The 22,286-nt window shown below is 32.7% G+C and overlaps 1 long non-coding RNA gene across 1 annotated transcript; it reads right to left on the bottom strand.

The window, feature by feature from the left end:
- Positions 1–12,720: 12,720 nt before the first annotated feature.
- LOC141560721 (uncharacterized) lies at positions 12,721–19,916 on the bottom strand. Its single transcript, XR_012487797.1, has 3 exons — positions 16,726–19,916; positions 14,600–14,749; positions 12,721–13,857 (listed from the first exon to the last, which is right to left on the bottom strand). It is a non-coding gene; the product is annotated as an uncharacterized LOC141560721 (long non-coding RNA).
- Between the last annotated feature and the right edge of the window lie 2,370 nt (positions 19,917–22,286).

Genomic DNA, 22,286 nt, shown 5'->3' with positions numbered 1-22,286 from the left:
CTGAAACCCCGGCCCGCCTATTTCGGGTAGAGAAACCCCGCCCCTTTCACTCTCACCCACCCACCCCACCCCCAACTTAGTCCAGCTTCCCCAACCCCAACATATTGTTTAGGATCTAAGCCCACCCCTGATGTGTCTGGTCAGAGCTGCCCCTTTCTCCACCTCCCACCTCCCACCAAGCTAGGGGAAAAACCTCAAAAGGGATCCTCACAGTGGAAATAAATGAACAAAAAAGCATTTATTGAAAAGATCTGCAAAAGAGGGACTCCTAAAGAGATATCAAATACGGCTCCCAGAGCGAAGAGATTTTTTTCTTCATTTATAAAGATTTTCGTTCCATTGGAATTCAGTTCAAGTTTACTGTGATGGGATCTGTCCCCAAGAAAACAGTCAGCAGTAGTTTATACTTAGTAGTCGTACCTTGCTAGTGATTTTAAAAATCACATATATTATAATTTTTATGTTTGGGTGGATGAGAATACACTTTTTAAAAGTACTCACGGCTATTGTAATAGGAATTTTATTTTTATTTTTATTTGAAGTAAATAATATTTCAATGAAGATGTAACAGAAAAGCACTGAATTTGGAATGAGAAGACCAGGATTCTAATCCCTGTATGGACTTGAGGATGTTATCCATCCCTTTAAGGCCAAATTTCCTCAACTGTAAAATAATGAAATTGGATTAGATAACTGTCTACAATTCCAGAATTATGTATGTATATATATATATATATATATATATATATATATATATATATATATATATATATATATATATATATATATATATATATATACAGAGAGAGAGAGAGAGAGAGAGTATTCTGAAAGACTTCTAAAGTGGCAATAATTAACTATTTTTTTTATTTAGAATTTTTTCCACAGTATATATGCATGAGTAATTTTTTAAAATAATATTATCCCTTGTATTCATTTTTCCAAATTATCCCCCCCTCCCTCTACACCCTCCCCTCATAACAGGCAATCCCATACATTTTACATATGTTACAATATAACCCAGATACAATATATGTGTGTAAATACCATTTTCTTGTTGAACATTAAGTATTAGATTCCGAAGGTATAGGTAACCTGGGTAGATAGACAGTAGTGCTAACAATTTACATTCACTTCCCAGTGTTCCTTCTCTGGGTGTAGTTATTTCTGTCCATCATTGATCAACTGGAAGTGAGTTGGATCTTCTTTATGTTGAAGATTTCCACTTCTATCAGAATACATCCTCATACAGTATTGTTGAAGTGTATAATGATCTTCTGGTTCTGCTCATTTCACTCAGCATCAGATTAACTAGTTTTTTAACCAACCTAGTTACTGAACTGCAGTGATTAAAGGAATTTAATAATTTGATACTCCCCACATCTGTGAAACCACAAGTTCATGAAAAAAAAAAAAACAAAAAACAAAAAACAAACAAAAAAAAAACACTAAGTAGAATATAATGCTGGAATAAGAATTCTCAAGTCAACAAGTCTATTAAGTGCCTATAGGCAACACAATGACTAATAAAACTTTGTGTGTCCTTAAAATACTTGCAATTCAATATGGGTGATGGCATGAACACAAATATAATAAATATAATACTAATTAAAAAGAAAGAAAGCTAGCTTCACAATAAATAAGATTTGAGTTCAAGAGCCTCTGACAATTACTGGATATATGACTATGGATAAATTCTTCAACTCTTAGGCTCCCAGGCAACTAAAATTAAAAACTAAAACTTGCAAAATAATTTCTGGGCTGTATTGGTTAAAGGAATTTAATAATTGGATACTCCCTACACCAGTGAATTCACAGGTTTATACCATCCCTTACTGCCTCCCCCCCCAAAAAAAATACCACTAAGTGGAATAAGAATTGTCAAGATATCTTTGTTTAATAAGTTCCTATTATGTGTCAGGCCTTGTAATACACACCAAATATAAAAAGAAAAGCAAAAACAGTGCCCTCAAGGAGCTTACAATCTAAGGGGGGAGATTACATGCAAACAATTATGTATAAATATTGAGGAGATCTCAGAAGGGTACAATTAACATTTAGTAGAAACAGGAAAGATTTCTTGGAGGTGAGATTTTTGTTGATTTGAAGAAAGCCAGAAGGCAGATATTATGAAGGATATTGGCACTGGGAGTAGCCAATGAAAAAGTACAGTTACAGGTATTTTTAACAAAAACATCAAGGAGAATGGAGGACTGTATGGAGTAGAGAGTAACTTATAAGAAAACTGAAAAGGTAGCAAAGGATAAATTATGGAGGAATTTAAAAGCCAAATGCAGAATTTTATTTTTAATCCTGGAAGTAATAAGGAATCACTGAAGTTCTTTGTACAGAAGGGTGACATAGTCAAACTTGTGATTCAGAATGATCACCTTGACAACTGAGTGGAGAGTGAATTAGAATGGGAAGAGACTTGAGGTAAGAAGTCCAGCCAGAAGCTATAGCAATAATCCAGGTATGAATTAATGAAGGCTTGCACCAAGATGATGACAGTATCATGGTGATATGTTGGAAAGGTTGAATTGACAGGATTTGACAACAGATTGAATGTTAGAGAATGAGTGAGAAAGAATGAGTAGTTGAGGATATCAGTTGTGAATATAGGTGACTATAAGGATGATGGTAATAATAGGGAAGGTAGGAAGATGAAAAAGTATTTGAGAAAATATAATAAATTCCACTTTGGACATGCTAAGTTTAAGATATCTATAAGGCATTCAGCTTAAAATAAAATTCAAGACTCTATCAAAAGAGAGGTTAGTGCTGGATAATTAGATCCCGAGAAGCAGTTGCAAATAGATGATCATTGAATCCATAGAAACTACTGAGAACACCAGGAGAAATAAGAGAGAAGATAAAAGGATCCAGGATAGAATCTTAGAGTATACCCATTATTGACAGATATGACCTGTATAAATATCCAAGAAAGTAGACTGAGAAAGAGGATAGGTAAAAGGAGAGAACACTGTCATAAAGACTTAAAGAAAAGAATATTAAGGAAAAGAAAGTGATTGAGAATATTCAGAGAGGTCAAGAAGAATAAAGATTCAAAAAATTAGATTTAGCAATAAATCATTGGTAATTTTAAAAAACTGTTTCAGTTAAGTGATGAGTTTGGAAGTTAGACTGGAGATCATTAAAAAGAGAGGGAAAAGAAATGGAGATACTAATTGGTGCCTTCTCAAAGATTTTAGCCCAAAGAAGAAAAAATATAGATTGATAATGTAATGTGGAATGTCCAGTGTGTATGGCTTGTAGGTAGATAAGAAATGTCTCTATTCTCTTGTATCTCCTTCCCACTCCCCACCCCTAAGAGAGACTTTAGTTTTTGTTATGAGGGGAGTAGGAGATTGGGCCAGAAGCTAGCCATTCTTCTTTTCTCAGAGAGAAGAAATGTAGAACTAAAATTATATTTATAGCCTTAAATATTATTGGTCTAGGGAATGTAACTTTAAGGTTCAAGATAAACTCCTAATCTTTACTTTTTAAAGGAAGAGGGATGCCCCAAGCTTAACTAGCTTCCCCAAAAATACCAATTCCACACTGAACATATACAGCAAATAAAAAAGAAATTTATCTTAAGAGAAAGTGTATGTAGAAGAATGTTTTTACCAAATAATACAGATATAAGAAACTCTCTCATTGGAAGCAAAGTAACTCTTCTCTGCCAAAAGTCTCAGATTTTTCTTAGATAGAAATTCCCAGAAGACTATTATAGCAAGCTGAGAATAAAAATATAATTAAAGTTCTACATTTCAATTTCTTCTCAGAGTTCTTTCTCCCTTCTTGCCTAGAGAGAGGTGGGAAACCATAGTATTTTCTCTCAACACTAAAGGATAGAAGAATCTGAAGAGACAGAAGATATTTCTCTTCTCCAACTCTTGCCCATACCACCTCATGCAGGGAGAAGGCACTGAATTATCAATCTCCATCTAGGAAGAGAAAGTCCTATATAACTGATTTATTGATTTATTTACTCTGGGAAGAAGAGATATTCAAATCAAGTAAGAATTTGGGGTTGATTTTTTTTTTGAGAATATGAGGAGACATAGATATGTTTACAAGCAGTAAAAAAACAACCATTAGATAAAGATTAATGATAATCAAGAAAGAAGGAATGATAGAAGTGACAATCTGCTGGAGAAGACAATGGAATGGAATCACATGTATAATTGTATAAAATACTTTGAGATCAGATTAAGAAGATCTAGGAGGGAAGGAAAGAGAAGCAGCTTCTGGTATAATTGACATTTAAACTTACCAACAGAAGAGACTATACTCTGGAATCAAATTTTGAGTAGGAAAGAGTCTTAGAAGTCATTTTACATATAAGGAATCAAAAGTATACAGAAATTCAATGACTTGTCAATTCCCTTACCCAATCGTTAGCTTTCTCATTATGTGGAAGTTGTCTTTATATAGACTGTGTTTACTCATCTTAATTTGTATTGTATATCCCAGTATGAATGCAAGCAGTTTGGGTCAAATGACCTATTTTATTTTTTGTCTTTTTATCCCACCACTGAGCAAAATGCCTGGTACTATTAAGTACTTAATAAAAATTTCTTGAATTGAATTGTCATACTTCTAATAATCCTTAATTATCATATTTTAACTTTGAAATCTGGCTAGATTATTTCAATTTATGACTTATTTATTCTTAACAGAAGCTTCCTCTTTTCAAAGAGAATATAATTGAGGATAAAAAGAGATTAAAAAGTTGATTTACTAAATATATTATATCATACATGTATATGTAGATATGTTCAATAGATTTACATTTGTGTGTAGGTAAATAGATATGTATAGGTATAAAAGTTTTTTTTGATAGTATGATGTAATGCTGAGTCAGAGAATACATGAATTCAAATGCTGCCCCTCACATATACTAGCTATATATTCATGAGCAAGTCACTGAAGCAAGCAATTTTCTAAGATCATAAATTGGAGGTGCACAGGCCATTTTCACAGTCCAAACTCATCAAAAAATTACTTCTATAGATTGGACCAAATATCCAAACATTTATATTATTAATTTCATGTATATGTGTGTGCTTATGCATATATATTTATGTATAAAAACACACATAATAAGTTTCTCTTCATTCAATATCATCTGAAGCTAATAGTAATGGAATGAAATATAACTGTTTAAAAGCACAATGTAAGATGTAAAAAATGCATACCACTTAAAGGGAATTTGAGTTTCAGAAGGCCTCTAGTCCAAGCTTGGAAACTTGCCAGGAACATAGATTAAAATCTTTAACTCTTACGAATATGCCATGGGACTTTTAATGGCCACAGGTGGAAGGGATATTGGTTTTTCATTCAATATCAAAGACAGCACTTTTAGCTTCAGTGGTAGTATATGTTTATTAGCCATTGCAGAGCTTTGGTTAAAATATGCATTTCCAGAGAGAACAATAATGCTTACTCAGTTGACATCAATTTGTTGATCTGATCACTTGAATTCTTTTTTTTTTCCCATCAGCCCAGTTTGAAAGGAAAGAAGTAGAAACACCAATGTAAAATCAAATTCCTGGCCTATCATCTATAAGAAATACTCTTACCAAATACTCTGACTTCCCATCTACTTTGTACACACACTGACCAATGAAAGAACCAGAGATCTGAGCATAAGAAAAAAAGAACAAAAAACAAAGTTACATCAATTTAATGAACAAACATATTTTTATTATTACTTTTAAATTATACTTAAACGTTTTCATCCAAATAATTTTACTTACTATATTATTTTTAAATTAATATAACTATTATTATTTCAAAATTAACATAATATTAATTTCCTCTCTTCTTTATATGACAGATTGATCAGTCAAATCCTCAAAATACTTTTGTTATGGAAAAATCTACAAGAAAAAATGGAGAGATTATTAATGATAAAAATTCAAATTTATACAGCACTTTAACATTTACAAAACATTTTATTTGCAATAATTCTTTTAAATAGATCATACAAGTATTATTACATCCCCATTTTAGAGATGAAGAAACTGAGAGTGCTCAAGGATTACATGGTATGACTATGACCACATTGCTAGGGGTATCTGAGACAAGATCCAAACTCAAGACTCCTAATTCTGGATCCAATATTCTAACCACTATACTACCTTGGCTGTTGGCAGAATAATATTAAATGTGCCAGCTCCAAAAAATGAATACATCAAACTAAAGATGCTTTCTTAAGCATTGACTAGGCACTGTATTGAGGGCAAAAAGAATTCTGTGGATCCTAATTTCAGGGAATCAGTAATACAATGAATTAATAAGCAAGATATTAATTGAAAATTTCAAATATAAAAAGTTGATTTTAATTTTGCAAAATGATTATATAGTCATAGACCCAGTATCAAATTTGCTTTACAATAAAAAATATTTGAGAATAGGGAAGCTAAATTCAGTATTAACTCCATTAAAATATAAGTTCCTTAAAGTCAGCAACTTTCTTTTGTCTTCCCGTTTATTTCCAGTATTTATCACAGTACCTGGCACCTTAATAAAAGTTTATTGACTGACTGACTGATTGAAACAAAGGGATTGGGGCAGCTAGGTGGTGCAGTGGATAGAACATTAGTCTGAAGTCAGGAATACTTGAGTTCAAATCTGGCCTCAGACACAATTCTTCCTAGCTGTGTGACCCTGGGCACATTTAACCCCAATTGCTTCACTACAAAAAAACAAAGGGATTCTATTATTTTTTAAAAGTCCTTGAAGAATCAAAAAACTTATAAAAATTTTATACATAAATTATGTAGATATGGACTCAGAAATAAAATAAAAAACCAAATGGAAGAATGAACCTTAAAACTAATTCTTCTGTGGTGAAAATAATCATGCCTTTATTTAACACATACTTAAGAGTGATTTTTTTAATACAGTTTTCTCAAAATGAGGCTGATAGATATTACCATAATTTTAAAGTTTAGCTTCTTTGATAATATTTCACTGAAGACTAAGACCTTAATTTCAAGATGAAAGGAAGTTTTGAGGTCATCTAAACCAGCACCTACATTTTGGAGATGAATGAACAGGTACAAAGAAGTCATGCTTGTCCCAAAGACACTAATTGAATAATAAAGACTGAAACCTAGGTCCTCCTCTGACTTTAAGTCATGCTCTCTTTCTCTGCTTGTAAATGCTAAGGAAACAGTAATGCAATGTTGTTCTGGGGAGGCAGGAATCTAGTAACTACATGCCATAGCATCTGGGCAACAGGTGAGCACTAATCAGTTTAGTGGATATGAGGGTACAATTTCCACAACTGGTCAATACCAGAGAAGAAACAAGGCTTTTGCCTCTTGTTGCATAGTATTTAAGACACCTCAAGGCTTGTCTAGTCACATGCTAAAGCAGATAGAATATGTATGAAAGGAAACAACATGACCCAATTGAACTATCTGGATTCTTTTAGGCTTTCTTCTGTGGTGCTATCTCTTCCCAGGCTTCTCAATCTTTCCTTTGGACTTCTCAGAATTTTAATTAGTGGGAAGAAGCAGGTGTTCCTCACTTCCAGATCTCCACTTTGAAATTTTTTCTTCCTTTTGATTGGTCATGATCTTGTGGGATGCTTATTTGGTCTTTGGCCAAACAAATTTATAAAGGACTGCACCAGGCAAACTAAAAGATTTACAAGTGTATTTTATCTATTAATAAATGACTATTTCTTGTGGGGGGAAGGAAATGGGGAACCTTCCAAGGAAATCTGCCTTTGAAGTCGCATCAGAAATAGCATAGTTTTCTTAAATTGAAGAATAAAGTGAATTATTAATATAAGCAAAGACACACTGGAAATCTAAAGAGGAAATCTTGAATGAGGGTACTTCCCAACTACTATAGGTAAAACTAGTTAAATGTGTAAGATGAGCTGTAGAAGAAAATGGCAAATCATTTCAATATCTTTGCTAAGAAAATCCTTAATTGGAGCTAGAAAGAGTCAGATAACTGAAATGACTAAACAATAAAAAATTCTTTAAATTACCGGAGTTGTGGTTTAATAAAGTGTCAGTGTAATATAGTATAATGAAATATATCACAAACATTTTTTACTTTAAACTGTACCTAAAATTTCTGGCACCAATTAACCCTACAAGATCTATTTTCAATATCCCACAAAGCATGCTTAAATAATGAAAATAATTTCCTAGCAAAGAAAATTGCTTAATTATATATGTCAATACTTTAGGAAATATATTGCTATTCACATACATTTGCATTGCCCATGAATTTAATACCTACAGGAATGGTTTAAGTAATTGTTTTTTCTTCTTTCATTAAATTATGTTTGTTGCAGTTCAAATAAAGCTTGTCATTACTTTTATACTTTTAGAAAATGGATTATTTTGTTTCTGTGGCTAACAAAAATCACAAAACCCCCTCTACTTCTCCACTCTTGCCCCTGGTTTTCCATAAATCCTCCACAAAGAATATATCCAACATGCTAGAATTCTTCTCCTGTTGTTTTTTGGTTTTGTATCTAGTATATTTGATGTTGTTCAATCATTTTTTAGTCATTTCCTGCTTTTCATGACCCCCATTTGGGGTTTTCTTGGCAAAAATACTGGAGTAACTTTGTATTTCCTTTTCTATCTAATTTTATAGATGAAGAAACTGATGTATATGGGACTAGATGACTTGCCCAGAATCATATGATTAGTAAGTATCTGGGGCCAGATTTGAAAATGCATCTTCCTGACTCTAGGCCTGGAACTCTATTTACCGCCTAATTACTCTATAATATCTTTATCTTAGTATATTCAGGCTAATAATTAACTTCTTAGGTTATTTCATTCTCACAATATGATCTGTGGACAGCTTAGTGGTATGTTGGATAAAATATAGGCTTAGAATCAAGAAGACTTGAGTTCAACTCACAAACACTTATTTGCTATAGTCAGATCACTTAACTCTAACACTTATTTGCTATAGTCAGATCACTTAACTCTATTTGCTTCAGTCTTATCACTTATATAATGAGCTGGAGAAGGAAATGATGAATCACTCAAGTGTCTTTGCCTAGAAAAACCTCAAATGAAATCGCAAAGATCTGGACATGATTGAACAACAAAAACCCGACCTACTCATCTACTATTCTAGTTACATAAATCCTCAATTAAAGCCTTATTAGGCATACCTAGCTTGAAAAACATTACTCATATTCACAATATGGCCCTTTGAATTACTCATAACTTTGATTATTCTGAGATCATGAGATTTCAAGATTGAAAGCCAACAAGGATCATGAGAAAGATATTTATTGCTAATAGAAAAATTTCACAAATGCTGAATTTGGAGTCATGGGGCTGAGTTCAAATGGATTCTAGGTTCAAATTCTAATTATACCTCTCCTTATGTGTTCTTGGGCAAGACTCTTGACTTCTCTATCTCAATTTCCTCATCTGCAAAATAAGAGGGTTGGATCAAATAGTTTCTAAAATCTCTTGCAACTCTAGATTTATAGTATAATTTATAATTTATAATATAGATTTATGATCCCACATACATCCAAGAAGTTTCATTGGCTCCCCATCATCTCAAAATTTAAGCTCCTTTTTTTGAATATATGAAGTCCTTTGCAATTGATTCTAACACCTAACTTTCTAAACTGATTATATATTGCTTCCATTATGTAGGACATATGTATCCTACTTGCTTTTCTCTATAAATAGCATTCTATCTTCCATATTCTTTTTCATAGAAATATGCTTGGAATACTTTTCCTCTCTTAAAGACTCTTGTCTTCAAGAACCATGTGAAGTGTCATCTTCTTCAAAATGTCTTTTCTGAATAATTCTCTTTTTTTTAGTGCTTCCTCAACTTATTATTTATTATTCATTTTGTATATATCCTGTATTTTCTTTTCTAGTAGAATAAAAGCTCCATTGGGTTAGGGTCAGTGTTATCTTTATGTTTATGTCTCCAATGCCTAGTCCAGTGTTTGGCATGTAATAAGCCTTGAACAAATGTTTGATTAAGTGATGATTAAAAAGAGATTCTCTTTTATAATCAGTGAGCAAATTGGTATTTCTGAAAAAATTTTCTAGGCACAATTCTAGCCTGATCTTCCACTTTCCAATTCTAGTACTAACACTTATAGATCTTGTCAAAACTATATTATATATAATATATATTTATATTTATGTCATATATACAAATATTCATGGAATAATTTAATGACAATTACATGTACACTTTGTCTATTGGGAAGGGTTAGAGGAATCATTTTTCTGATTATTATGGATTTCAATGAGGCCTTTATAAGAACAGTATACTCAGGCATCAAACTCCTTTGGAAAAAACACAACACATAAGAACAATAGCTTTCTGCAGACAGTTTGATGTAGCAGACCCCCAATCTCCTAACCAAAGGTCCCTCATTCTGATTGGAGAAGGTGGAGCTTGCAAAGCACCCAGGCTAGTTATTTCATCATTTCCTATACTGTTGTACCACTCTGGACTTTTTCTTTTCCTGTATCTTCTTTTCTGTCCTGCAACCACCCTCCCCAACCCCAGCCCTTTCAGTTTTCTTTTGTTTGTTAGCTTCTTCCATTAGATTGTAAACTCCTTGAGGGCATATACAAGTATAAGATCCTGCTGTGATTGTTCTTTTTGGGGGGGATTTAGGCAATTGGAGTTAAGTCACTTGTCCAGGTCCCACAGCTACTAAGTATTAAGTGTCTGGGGCTGGACTTGAACTCAGGTTCTCCTGATTCCAGGGCTAGTGCTCTATCTACTGGACCATCTAGCTGTCCCTATTGTTCATTTTTTTTTTTTAAAAAAAAGTATTTCACTTAGAGCAAAATATAGCAATGAAGATTTTCAGATAAATCATCACTCACACATACTTAGAATTATGCAAGAAAAATACTACTACCACTACAATGATTACTTTTTTCAAGTTCCCCTGAGTATCCACATTAAATTAGGCTTAAACAAAAAGATATAAGCTCACCAAATATCTCCTGTTGTTCAAAAAAGTGTCCTGAATAAGGTTCCAAAAATATCTTTTCTAAAGATGATACAATTTGCAGATGGCATTATACCAATTGCATGGAACCTCGGAAAACAACAAAGTCTCTTCAGTGAAATTTAGAGCCATTATTTAAAGGGGAGAAAGTTTTATGAATATAATTTATCACCCATGTTTATCAAAATTTATTTTAAATATTTTTATTTATAGTAATTGCTTTATACTTATCAAAATTCCTAGTTTGAAAAGTATGTACTTATAATTCAACAAAAGTAATTACAATTCCATTAACAATGCAAAATCCAGTTAATACTCTATGTTGTCACTTTTGACCATTTTTGTTAATTTAATAAGTGTGAAGCAATTATTTTGATTTTTAACTTGAAAAAAAGGAGCAGCCAAAAGTTGATCATTTAGTACTCAAAAGTTCAACATCTTCAAATATCACATATCATGTTGAATCAAGAAATCAACAAAAAGTTAAAAGTATGAAGTTCCATTTTTGTAGTTTCAACACACATACATTACATGATTATATTCTTTGGCAGTAAAATGTTAAGACTTATTAATCTTGTATGATATTTCCTCATTAAATTATAGCAAGTGAGATAAAGAGGGCTAGTTCAGGTTTTTAAATTTCTTATTAAAAGTTAAGTCATTCTCCTTTCAATATAAGTAATAATAATAATTATAATAATCCTTTAACTATTGGTATAAAATTCAAAAGATATTGATATATTCAGGGAGAGTAATAATATTATTGAAAACAAGAAGATAACTTTGGGAATGGTTTATTTTACTGTTGGCTCAACAGCTAACTATTCATAAAAAGCCAATTATACTGATTTTTATCTTCATATGCTCAATTTTAAAAGATAAATGATGAGAAATCAATTTGGTATTAAGAATTTATTCAAAAGAAAAATAGAGAAGTTCTAATGAATTCCTTTCATGACACAGATATAATGCTGATACCTAAACCATACAGAGTTAAAACAGAGAAAGAAAATTATGAAAATTATGAATATTGATGCAAAAAATCTAAATAAAATATTAGCATTGAGATCACAACAACTTATCACTAGGATAACATATTATGACCAAGCAGAATTTATACCAGGAATGCAGGACTAATTCAATATCAAGAAAACTATTAGCATAATTGACTATATCATAATCAAACAGAAATCATAATTATGTTAATAGATGGAGAAAAAGCATTTGACAAAATACAGCACCCATTCCTATTAAAAAACCATTAGAGAACATATAAATAAATTGAGTTTTCCTTAAAATGATAATTAATATCTATTTTAAAACCATCAGCAAGCATCAAATGTAATGGGGATAAACTAGAAGCATTCCCAATAAGACCAGGGATGAAACAAGGTTGCCCACTATCACCAATAGTATTTTTTTTCCTAAGGCAATTGGGATCAAATGGCTTGTCCAGGGTCACACAGCTAGGAAGTGTTAAGTGTCTGAGGCCAGATTTGAACTCAGTCACCATTACTATTCAATATTGTATCAGAAATGTTAGCTTTAGCAACAGAGAAGAAAAAGAAATAGAAGGAATTAGAGTATGTAATGAAGAAACAAAATTATTACTTTTTGAAGATGATACTATGGTTTATTTAGAGAATCGACTAAAAAGCTACTAGAAACAATTAACAAATTTAGCAAATTTGCAGAATACAAAATAAATCCACATAAATCATCAGCATTTCTGTATGTTAGAACAAAGTCCAGCAATAAGAGATACAAAGACAAATTCCATCTAAAAATAATATAAAATATTTGGGAGTATACCCATCAAGACAAAGTCAGGACTATATGAACACAATTACAAACACTTTGCATACAAATAAAGTTAGATTTAAACAATTGGAAACATATCAAGTTCTCATGGGTAGGCCAAGCTAATATAACAGAAATGACAATTGTACCTAAATTAATCTACTTATTTAGTTCCATTCTAATCACACTCCTAAGAAATTACTTTATAGAGCTAGAAAAAATAATAAAGTTTATCTGGAAGAGCAAAAAGGCAAGAATTTCAAGGGAATTAATGAAAAAAATGCAAGCTAAGGTGGTCTATCTGTATCAGAACTAAAACTATATTATAAAGCAGTCATCATCAAAACCATTTGGTGTTGGATAAGAAACAGAATAGTGGATCAGTGGAATAGGTCAGGTTCATAAGACACAATAGTCAATGACTATAGTAATCTATGATGATCCCCAAAACTCCAGCTTCTGGGATAAGACTTAACTATTTGACAAAAATTGCCGAGAAAATCATAAAATAGTATGGCAGAAACTAGGCATTGGTCAATACCTATACCAAAAATAAGGTCAAAATGGGTTCATGATTTAAACATAAAGAGTGATGCTATAAGCAAATTAGGAGAATAAGGGATAGTTTACTTCTCAGATCTGTGGAAAAGGAAGAAATTTATAGCCAAAGAAGAACCAGAGAACGCTATAAAATGCAAAATGGATAATTTTGATTATTTTAAATTAAAAAGGGTTTATACAAACAAAATTGTAATGCTCTGTTGTCTCTAGAAACTGCCGATCACTCTCTGGGAGGAGATCTGCTGTCTCAACTCAATCCCAGACTCCACCTTTCTTCCTCCAGAGTGTTGTTCAGACTCTGTCCCAGAGTGAGACTAACTCCTTGCTCAATGTTGTCTTCTTTTATCCTCCCAGAGAAGGGGTGTGTGAGAACTCAAGGGCTTATGGAAAAATTACTTCAACCAATGAACTTGCTCCTTTTAAAGGTTGTGTAAACTCCTTTTCACACGTAAACTCCTCCTCAGAAGTTCAGAAGGGTAAACTCCCCTTAAAAGCTAGAACCAAAGGTGTGAACCAAGAACTGTTAAGTACTGATTAAGCACTTAGTAAGAACCAAACACAAAATCCATGCAGCCAAGATTAGAAGAGAAGCAGAAAACTGGGGAGTGGTGGGTATTTTACAGCCAAGGGTTCTGATAAAGGCTTCATTTCTAAAATAATTAGAGAATTTACTCATATTTATAAGAATACATGCCATTCTTCAACTGAGGAATGATTAAGGAATATGAACAAAATTTTCAGATGAAGAAATTAAAGCCATTTCTAATCATATGAAAAAAAACCTTCTAAATCTCTATTGATTAGAGAAATGCAAATTAATATAACTGAGGTAACACTTCAGATTTGCTAAGATGACAGGAAAAGATAATGATAAATATTGGATGAGACTGGGAAAACTGGGACATTTATTCATTGCTGCTGGAGTTGTGAAATGATCTAACTACTCTGGAAAACATTTGAAACTATGCCCAAAGGGCTATCAAACTCTGCATATCCTTTGATCCAGCACTCTCTACTGGGTCTATATCCCAAAAAGATCATAAAAAAGGGAAAAGAACCCACATGTGCAAAAATGTTTATAACAATAATTTTTGTACTGACAAGGAACTGGAAATTGAGTGGATGCTCATCAGTTGGGGAATGGCTGATTAAGTTATAGTATATGAATATAATGGAATATTATTGTTCTATAAGAAATGATCAGCAATATTTTCAGAAATGCCTAGAGATACTTACATGAGCTGATGCTAAGTGAAATGAGTAGAACCAAGAGAACATTGTACACAACATCAAGATTATGTGATGATCAACTGTGATGGACTTGGCTCTTCTCAACAATGATGTCATTCAGGCCATTTCCAATTGACTTGTAATGGAGAGAGCCATCTGCATTCAGAGAAAGGATTATGGGAATTGAGTGTAGATCACAACATAGAATTTTCATTTTTGTTATTTGTTTGCTTGGTTTTTTTCCTCACTTTTTTTTTCCTTTTTGATCTGATCTTTCTTGTGCATCATGATAAATGTAGAAATATGTTTAGAAGAATCACACACATTTAACCTATATTGGATTATTTTCTATCTAGGAGAGGGGGAGATGGGAATAAGAAGAAAAATATGGAACACAAGGTTTCTCAAGGGTGGATGTTGAAAAGTGTCTTTGTATCTTTGTATGTATTTTGAAAAATAAAAAGCTATTATAAAAATATTAAAATTTAAAAATAATTTACTCAAGAAAAAACTGCAATAATATTTCATGGGAACAGGTGAGAATTGCCCCTGTTTCATAAATATAATTTTTCTTATTTGTAAATGTGTGTGGTTTAATAGTGAGGGGGAAAATGACCTCTCTGGTCATTTACACTCTAAAATTTCCTATGGTTGTATGAAATTTAAAATATATTACTCTTCCTTTTTTTAGTCAGAAAAATAAACAAAATGCACTTTTGTGTCTGAGTGTCTGTCTGATACTGAGATTAACAAATGTTTAGTGCGTCATCCAAAGTCACAGACAAGAAAGAAACTCTTTAAAAAAATTAGTCACTCCTCCTTCAGTATAGTGAACACATGGAGTTAAATATGGAGACCAATTATCATCAACTTTTCAAGATGAAAAGTATAAAGACTCTACTAATGATTATGCCTTGTAATTGATAATTATCCTTGATTAATGAAAAAGAAGTACTACCAGAAGTTCCCTACATAATTGATCTTTAATTTTTTCATCTAAAGATGTCTTTTATCATCTGTTTCATCCTTGCTATTTATTTATAAGATCTGTATACAAGCCCTAATGATAACTCTCCCTAGTTATGATAATACTTCACAAATGCAGTTCTAATGTAATTAACAATCAGTTCAATTCTCCTTACTTGTTTACAATCAGCCCACATTGCCAAACAAAGACTCTCAAGACTCTTTCCATTTTTCCATTCATGAATTTTCTTCCTGAGCTAGGATTCTATGACAGAGCTTATGATAGAGAAGGGGAGAAAATAATAATTTCTCTATCCATATGAACCAACTCTGAACATGCCAAGTTTATAACAGAACCATCTTTTTACCCCCAGAATGAAAACTGTTTAATAAGTCTCCCCTAGTTCAAATAATTCTTCTGTTGTTCCTCTTATCCAATATTCTATTTCTCTCCTTTCATTGCCAAACTTCTCACTAACCCATGATGCACTCACTGCCTTCATTTCTTCACCACTAACTTCCTCTTTAATTACCAGCCAATTGATTTAAAGATACATTATCAGAAAAAGCTTACTTGAAAGGTGCAAATGACCTTTTGATTTTAAAATTTCCATGGGCTTTTAAACTCTCTTCTAATCTCCTTTACCAGTCTGCTACATTTGATATTATGACCACTCTTCTCATCTTGAAATTCTCTCCTTTCTTGGCTATCATGATAGTACATGAGTCTGCTTTCCCTATCTTCTAGCTTTCCTCTGTCGGTTTCTCTCCCTCATCTTGAACGTTAAGTATGACCAGATTCAAAGTTCAAGCCTCAACATTATGTTTTTTATTTACACAATTTTAGCAAAGAAGAATGTGCTCTAGATTTGGAATCAAGTGATAAGTGCCAACAGTTTGTTGCTGTTGTTTATAAACCGTCACAATGTAACTCACACAAGGTAGTGAAACCAAAAATTAGACACCCAAGGGTGGGAAGGGTCAATCAAGAAAAGTTATTATTGAGAGCAGTTCAAGATATAACTGAGGACAGAGGCAATCCAAGATACAGCCAGGGAGATTATCTTCAGACTCCTTCATTTGGAGCAGTGAGCTCAGGGAGCAATGATGGTTCTATAAGTCACTCTCTAGACTTGGCTCACCTGGGTTCTTCATGTTTTACATACCTGGGTAGCTCCAAAATTAGACGAGGGTCAATGGGGTTACAGAAAGTAGAGTGGGGCTTCTAGCAAACATATCTGACTAGTTTTCCTCCACAGATGTCACAGGCATGGAGACATCAGGAATTATTAAAAAATCCTAATCTTATTTTTAGCATATCTGCAATAAAAGCAATTAATAATTCATCGTAAAACATCTAGCAAACCATTCTCATCAATCCTGAAAGTTCTCAAATAATATAGAAGTTGCTTTGAATATAGGAATTTTAGGAATTTCACGGAAGGAAGAAAAGACTTATTAAACATTTGCTATGTACCAGATACATATTATGATAAATTCTTTAATAATATTATCTTATTTTATTTTCACAAAAACTTGGAAGGGAAATATTATTTAACAAGTGAGGAAACTGAGGCAAGTAGAGGTTAAATGACTTGCTTAAAATCCATTAATTAGTGTCTAAGACCATATTTGAATTTGGATCTTCCTGATTCCAGACCAATCCTTCTATCCACTGTCACCTAGTTGCTAGAAGGAAAGATAGTACATTACAGTTCAAAATTCAATGTCTGACTCATGAATCCCAAAGTACTTGTCATCAGACAAAGACTCAAAGATTCTTCTCCAACTTGGAGTAAAAAGATTTCCTTAGAACTGATATTTTTTCTTGATCTCACCTTTGTTATAACAGATAAGGATTTCAACTGATTCTTGCCTTATCTACCTCATCTACATGGTATAGGACCCAAAAGCAATTCTTAGAGAAATAAAACCTGTTACCTTCCCTTTTTTTAGGGAGGCACTCTTCTCTTCCACCAATGTCTCTTCTTCTTATCCCATTGATATTTCCCTCTCAGTCCTCTGGAGTAAAAGCTCTACTACCTAGAAAAAGGATGGGGCATTCAGTGAGATAAGTACTACATATATAAATGTGAATTGATTATTATTATGAGGAAGAGATTTCAAACTTTTATGCTGATTTTACTCCCTAAATTCTCATTCCACTCCTGTCCCACTTCTCTTGTATCTTCAACTTTCTGCTAAACATTTCACTTGGATATCTTCCCATCAACTCACTCCTTTGTCATTGTCAGTGATCATTTACCCCATCATCTATGCTTGAACCTTTATTTATTTTTTTCTTTACTCTTCTTTCTCTTCCTTAACAATCTGGCTCAATCTCATGGCTTTTAATAATACCATTGTACAGATGACTTATTAATCCTTGCTTCTAACCCTGACTTTTCTCCTCAACTTGAGATCTACATTTCTAATTGTTTATATGAAACCTTCAACCTGAATTTCTTATTATCATTGCAAATGCAACATTCCAAAAATCATATTTTATTATCTTTCCTGCTAAATTTTCCTACCTTTTGACTGCATTATTTGTCAGTGGTACCACCACTTATACATCCACTGCTCCAAAGAGTATAATATTCTGTTCTTCCTGCATTTACTACCAAATTATGTCCATTTTACATCTATATCTCTTCCATTCCCATCATCTCTTTTATATTTTTACTGTCACCACCCTTGAATATTAATCTATTATCACTTAACATGTACTATGGCAATAGCATCCTAGCACGTAGAGCTTCCTGCCTCTACTTCCCATTCCTCATCCCTATCTCTCCTTTATAATATAGCCAGTCTAATATTCCTTATGTATAAATTCGATGTCAGTCACTCTTAAGCTCAAAGCCAATATACTTTCCAGTTGGTGTCCAAGTAAAGTTCAAATTCCCTATATTTATACTTAAGAGGCTACATAAATAAGTCAGTTGAAAACATTTGGTTTCTTTGAAGTTTTTGTCAAAAAGTTTACACAAAATACACATACACACTCACTGAGTTCAAAAGTACTTCTTATCATGTTATTGGCCAAAAATTAAACAGTGCAATAGCAATTCAGAAGTGAGAAGATATAGAATAAAATATAACTCTCCCCCCAAATTTTAAATTAATAAACAATAAATAAATCAATGGAAAGCTATGATGACTTTGAATGAGAGATGGGAAGCTCCAAGAAAATAAAACTGAGAGTTCAGTATATCAGAAAAGAAAAAAAACTACTTTTATACTAAGAATGCTAAAGAAGCAAAGGCCCTAATCTTAAACTAGAGTTCAGAAAGTAAAAATGAATACCAAGGAACTACACTGACTCAACATATCAGATTTTATGAAGTGCCACCCCATTTGGAAATTAAAGAGGAAGGTCCTAGAATAAAATAACAATGCTTTAAGACAAGTTATCAATATGATATTATGTCATTGTCACGAACTTGTTCTGTATATACTTTATATTCTGATACATTTATACATGTGATAAATAGTTTCTATAATTTAAAATGTCTTATTTCCTGTACTAGAGTTGAAATGGGTATTATACATATGAACAGCAAAAAAAGAATTCCTGTATTATGATCTAAGGAAGAAAGTTCCCCCTCCCCTTAATTTTCCATTAGAGAAAGTCCAGTAATGAAACCTATCCACATGGTATACTTGTTTAGGGATGCTGGAGTGGCCACATTTCTTCACAAAGGTCATTAAGGGTTTCAGCTATTAGACTCTTTGATATCAAACCACCACAGATACCTCCAGTCATAGGTGGGGGAAGAAATAACCTCTTTTGTGTAGAAGAAAGAATAATGGTTTTAGAGTAAGACTCTCAATTCTTCCACTTGCTCCCTCTGTGTTCTGGCCGAGTCACTTAATCTATTTGAGTTTAAATTGCTTTATATATAAGATGAAATTGATGAGCTAGAACTCAAAATGATTCCTAAAATCTGCACTTGGAAAAGTTTTAGACAGCATTTTGACATCCCTGACTTAGAAAACCTCTGTAAGTTCTCTTAAACCAAGGAAATTGTTAAGTAATTATAAGGAAAATCAGTCAATTCCTGAATATATTCCATCTGGGAATAGGACTAGAAATCCATGTAGGATTAACGACATGCCAAGATTTATAGTATATCATTTAGAATTCAGTACCACGAACCCTGAAGGTTCCCCAGTCCTAAAGAAAGAGTCCCCCAAGTAGAGACTAAATGTTTAAACAAATTATGTCCTACTTCTCTGTACATGTTTTCTGTTGCTTTCCTGGGAAACTGAGGTTTGTTGAGACTGGTGGCTAGCCAAGTAGGGGTGCTGTTCTCTTCAATAGGGGAGAAAAGTGAACATTGTGAGAAGGGTTGGCTCTCCTCACCAAGACCACTTCACTATTCTGCCTTCTAGAAGGGAACAGCACCTCCACTTGGCTAGCACTAGTCATACTGTTTAATCCCTGGAATTAATACAAATAATATACTTTTATCATCCCATTTTCCCTTATATTTACAGTGGCCCACATAGAAATGTGGACTTAATGGCCCACATAGAAATGTAGACTTAATTGTGCTTTATTTTCATTTGTTTTGTAAATGTTTTCCAATTATATTCCAATTTGCCACGGGCCACAAACTCAAGTATGTCCCTTGAAAGTAGTCATGACCCCCTTATATTTTCTTTCTTACAAATATTTTATCATATTCATGTTTTGCTAGGATTTTTTATTGAAGCTAAAATTCCTTCTGCAAAGACTCATGAGACTTTTATTCTATACCATACTGAAAAAGACTAAATCAGTTACCTGATAGAATGGCATCTTTATTTTAAAGTAAAATTCTTCCCAAGTCATAAATATGCATTTTAATCCTGTGTGTCCAATAAGCACATGTACCACTTTTTTTGCAAGGATTAAAACTGTTTGTTTCTCTTTTGTTATATAGAATGTATCCAAAAATACTTTTTCCAAGGCCCAAAAATTTTTAATTTTATAAGTCTCTCAAAATGTTAAAGATGTTCAAATGTGATGGTCTACTTCTGGTGAAAAATATAAGCAAGAAATGTTCATAACAGAAAAATAAGGGAAAGTATCATGCTAAATATCTGCATTTTAATTTAATATTAATGGAAACTTCTTATTCTTAAAATATAACTTAAATGCAAAATAATTTAGCTATAAAGAGTTTCTAATCTCTAAATTCTATATCTAACCTATGAAATCTTAAATTCAGTAAATAAATCAAGATGGTATGCCACTTTTAAAAGATTGTGATTTCAGTATTACAGAATCCGAGGTAAGACTATAAATATGTTCACAGAAGAGGGAAATAGGGACTGGGTCTGTGACTTCATTGCTTCAGGGAAGCTCTGGAGAGGAATTCCTTTTACCAATGTAAATTAATACCTTTTCTACTATTAGTCCTGGAGAATCCAATGCTAGGATCTCTGAAGGTTCCCAGTCCTAAAGAAAGAGTACCCCAAGTAGAAACAGAATTTCTACAGGTACAAATTACTTCCTATTTCTCTGGGGGTTTTGTGTGTGTTCTGTTCCTTCCTTAGAAATTGGGGGTGAGTTGAGACTGATGTCTAGTCAAGTGGGGTTAAAGTCACTGACTCAGGATCACACAGAAATTATATATCAAAGGTAGAGATTAAACATAGTTATTTTTGATTCTAAATCCAGGTCTCTTTCACTTGTGCCTTGATTTATTGGTCACAGAATGTAGTCTAATTCCAAAAAAGGAGCAATATCATAGGACTGTTTGGAGGATCCAAAGTTCTCAATGGCAGAGGAAAGTTCCCTACAATGTATTGTCTAGCACAAACACATTTGTTATACTTCAAGATAGAGAAGATAGAGAAGAGAGATGAGAAAAGTGAATCTCTCTCTCTATAATATATATACATATATTTATGTGTATGTAGTATGTGTGTGTGTATACACACACACACACACACACACACACACACACACACATATATATAATGTTTATATTTTCTCAGGTATACTATTTATTGTCCAGGTATAGTATTTACTTTTGAGGAGGCCAGCCAATCATATCTCAAGTTCAGCATAGAGTAATGGAAATATAGAGCTGTATGATTTACTCATTTAAGACAGTTTCCTGCTTTTGTACAATGGTGTATAACCTTAATGTAAAAGTTATAGACAGAACTTAGGGTCCCTTTTGAGCAGCCACCTTTTATCTATCTCTCTAAATGCAAGTATAAGAAAACATGTTTTCCTAGGTTGCAGTAAATTTACCATTATCTAACAAAAACAGATGCTTCTGGGAAAAGATAGTACATATATATTTCTAATTTCTTATGAGCCCTGATATAAGTTCTATTTCTTTGAAAAGGGTGGAGCAGAATCTATTATGCTTCAGGCAAAACCAAAAAAGCAGGAGTAGCCATCCTCATCTCAGATCAAGCAAAACCAAAAATTGATCTAATTAAAAGAGATAAGGAAGGGCATTATATCCTGCTAAAGGGCAGCATCAATAATGAAGCAATATCAATATTAAACATATATGCACCAAGTGGTGCAGCATCTAAATTCTTAAAAGAGAAATTAAGAGAGCTGCAAGAGGAAATAGATAGCAAAACTATAATAGTGGGAGATCTCAACCTTGCACTCTCAGAATTAGATAAATCAAACCACAAAATAAATGAGAATGAAGTCAAAGAAGTAAATAGAATACTAGAAAAGTTTGATATGATAGATCTTTGGCAAAAG

Source organism: Sminthopsis crassicaudata, chromosome 3, assembly GCF_048593235.1.
Source record: "Sminthopsis crassicaudata isolate SCR6 chromosome 3, ASM4859323v1, whole genome shotgun sequence".
NCBI classification, from domain to species: domain Eukaryota; kingdom Metazoa; phylum Chordata; class Mammalia; order Dasyuromorphia; family Dasyuridae; genus Sminthopsis; species Sminthopsis crassicaudata.
The sequence above is the reverse complement of the archived record's forward strand: the minus strand, read 5'-3'. Positions and strand labels throughout refer to the sequence as shown.